Raw genomic sequence first — 3,935 nt, forward strand, 5'->3', positions numbered from 1 at the left:
TATACACCAGGAGTAAACCATCGGTTGTGGGTTAAACAAGATATTTATTCCATATTATAGGTTTATTACTAAAAATATTGATTCAAGAAAATTAAACAAAATTGTTACAGATGTTTCGACATTTAAAAAATAATACCCTTTAGGAAACCAGTTTTTTTGTGGATAGTTAAAAAAAATTAGAGAAAGTTTTAAAAACTATGACCTCTAGATGAGTGCACACACGTCGGGATGAACGAATCAACAGACAGGCAAATACCCCTTTTTCGAGTCTAGGAGCCATGAAACATAAATCTGTTCAAGGTTACCATACTTTTTTCTCTCGTATCGTCGTACAAAAGTAATAAAAGCAAAGATAAGAACGGCGAGAAAAATCTTTAGGAAGAAGGAAGACGTTAAGAACATAACTTGGAAAAGCGCAAAATAATTCAACTTCCGTTGCTATTAAACAGTGTAAGAAATCCCACAGTTGTCATTTTCAGTGTTCCTGCAGTACCGTTCTCACCCCCTTGCATAATATGCAACCCACAAGTCAGTCACGTTATTCATGTTGCCTATTCACATACACTGTCAGTTTTACAAATGCTACACTACAGCAGCTAAATTTTAGTAAATTTTCAATGTCTCTTTACGTGTGTCACTGTTAGAAGAAGGCAAAAAAACAATAGATACAAGCTGTTAAATAGTATGTAAATAAATAAAGAATAGGGTAAACACGACTATGATAGGCATTGTCTAGTAATGGGCACACTGGTAGCGTTTGCCTTAATAACAAGCCTTGTGTGAATGGCAACTTACTGAAAATCACTCTTGATTGTTGGTAGTTATGTCATCTTTCTGCGTGCAAAATGTGGTGAGCCTTCTTGTTGGCGCGAACGCTCAGTGTGCGATAAGAAGAGGTGACGTGAAGATTGACTGAATTTTCTTCGAATTCTAAAGAAATTGATAAGACAGACAAGTGCATTTCTTAAGGTTTATTTTTTTTTTTATTTTTAACTCACACAAGAATCACATATTAAACCGCCATTAGGGATAATTAGTTGTTTTGCACATATCCTTTTTAATATGAAGGGGTGCCCGTTACTGAATTGCATATTTGTTTCTATATAGTGATGGGCCCTAGATGCCCATTAATGTATATTGAAAAGAAAATTATTTTAAACATTTTTCGTTGGAAACTTGCTTATCATATTCTACTGTATTAGTGATAATTTTCCTTCGTCTTTTCGTGAAGTTCTAATAGTAATGGGCACAGTGCCCATCACTAGAATCTCCTGTGTCCGTTACTATAAACGTAATTCGCGCACCTCTTGCAGCATAATATTTTACAAACTGGCTAAATAAAACGGACCGAAATAACCCATATTTTGGTACCAACAATAATTGTGTCATTTAAACACTATTTATACTGTAGCTAGCTAAAAATAAACTATCTAAAACGCCTACATAATTTTGTGACCATATTCAGAAAGGTTTCTTAAGTTCATTTCAACTAGGCCTACTTGGTCAGTGGAATTGAATTGTCAAACTTTAGCAAACCATGGCTTAGTCCATGACGGTGAAAGACATGAAGATTGAATGGAGTAGTCGGAGCTTAAATTTCCGGAACTCGCCAGACAAAATTCCTAGAGAAAATCAAGACGAAGCAATTCCCATTCTAGGTATGTAATTTGGACTTCCTTTTTGGAATATAAATCTTTGCTTTTAAACATATTTTGGACTTTATGAAACTGACACATTTCGCGTAACTAAGTTTGCTTTATCGTATATTTTTCAAATTAAACTCCAATGTCCAACAAGGGGAAAGTCATCTACACCAAGCAACAGCTTCAGGACGCTATTAGTGTTCAGTCGTATGTTAGTCTACATGAAAGACCTAATCCGTTCAAGAACAATTTACCAGGATCAGGATGGTAAAGTAAGATGTTTTTTTTTTTTTAATGCAGGCACCTAATATTATCTCAAAGAGCCCCCGAAAGCATTGCACTAGCTATGCTAGCGTGAATGAATTTGATATCCGGAAATGGTTTCAAGAAACCATTTAAAACACATTTAAAATCAGAGAATTTGTTTCAAGTTCTGGAAGATGCTTCAAAAGTATATAATGCAGACGAAATAAGTTTTCAACTTTGCCGAAAAAATCAGAGGGTTATTGCTCCAAAGAATTTCTGGAATGTTTATGAGATGTCTATGGGTAATGAAAATGAAGCTCTTACAGTTTTATTCACTTTTGGAGCAAATGGTGTTACATGCCCACAAATGCTTGTTTATAACTATAAAAGACTGACGAGTGAAATAGTGCGATTTGTTTCCGATGGTTGAGGTGTTGGGTGTAGTGATTCCGGGTGGATGAAATCAGATTTTTTTATGAGTACATTTCTAATATTTTCCATCCATATTTAGTCAAAAGAAATGTCAAATGTCCAGTAATCCTCTTTGCGGATGGACATAAAAAAACGCCCAATTAAGTGAATGATGTTCTGAGCTTCAGATTGTGTTAATTGCCCTGTATCCAAATACAACCAGAAAATTGCAACCTGCTGATGTTAGTGCTTTCCACCCAATTAAAGCTGAATGAAAGGATGCTATTACGCATTAGCGTCGAGAACACCTATTCTCAGTTGTTACTACAAAGAAGTTTGCTCCTTTATTACAAGACACAATTAAAAATTGCGTAAAGTCGGAAAATCTGGTAAATGGCTTTAAAGCATGTGGTTTGTACCCTTGGAATCCTAATTCTATTGGTTTCAGTAAGTGTCTTGGTAAAAGAGGAAGTAGACTTCTTCCAGGGAAATCAAACAGCAATTTTGAACACTCTAGTGCGACAGCATTTTAAACCTCGAAATGTTTTCAAATTTCGTGGGGATTAGGAAATGTAAACAATTCAAAAGTTTTAACAGCTTGACAAACTATGAAATAGTGAAGATTTTCATATTCTACATCGCATTTACGAGAAATTGACACAAACTTCTCCAGTGGTCATGGACACACAAACAATGCAAACATCGCTACAACATAATGAGGAAGATTCAAATGAAACATCCGTAGTGGAAGATATAATTGAAAGCGGAAAGAAAAAGTCTAGTGAAGGAAAATCGGAAAGAAATCCTAGTGTTGCTGTGGGTAATGAACAGTGTTCAATAAAAGAATGGAAAGAGAAGTGAACTTTGGCGTTCTGATATTTCACTACTTCTTGGTTTGGCCTCAAACGTCTAAAAGAGAAAGTAAAACAATCCTATACGAGAAGTGAAAAGAAGAGACCAAAGAAAACCAAAAAAAGAGAAGAAAGCAGCAGTGGAAGCTAGCAAGAAAATCAACGTTGCAGGCATCACAAGCAAAGGAAGGATCCATAAGGCAAATTGCAAGAATAAATATGGAAAACCATCGACAAGTGAAACAGCAAAACGACAGCTATTTGGAAATGATTAAGATCTTTAGATGAAAAAAACGTCAGTTCGTATAGTGTTGCAGACCTAAATCAACAAATAGGCAAAATATTTCATTCTAAATTTCAACTATCTTAAGTCTTGTGCCATCAATGCGGACAGTCTTACATATCATGTGCAACTTGCAGTCTATGCAGTTTGCAGTTTCATAAGAAATGTCTCTTGCCCTCGAAGTCTACCAACGCCAAAGCTGAAGACTGAATGTGGCAGTAATGCCAACAGCATATATTATTGTATTCAGTGTCCGCAAATTGTGGAAGCTAGCGACAGTGCAAATGAGTAAATATAAACTTTGTTGAACAGTTACTGATTTCAACCGATGGTCTTAAAATAGGGATTATTTATGTACTTAATACGCAGTTTTTAAAATGTCAAACATATAAAACATAAAATAGTTTTATAAAACATAAATAGTATGCTAAACCACTGTACTTACTTAAAACATATTTTTGGTTATAGTTACTGGGTTACCTTGAGGTGCCCATCATTGTA

This window comes from Thermobia domestica, chromosome 7 (assembly GCF_964235325.1).
Source record: "Thermobia domestica chromosome 7, izTheDome1.hap1.1, whole genome shotgun sequence".
Lineage (NCBI taxonomy): Eukaryota > Metazoa > Arthropoda > Insecta > Zygentoma > Lepismatidae > Thermobia > Thermobia domestica.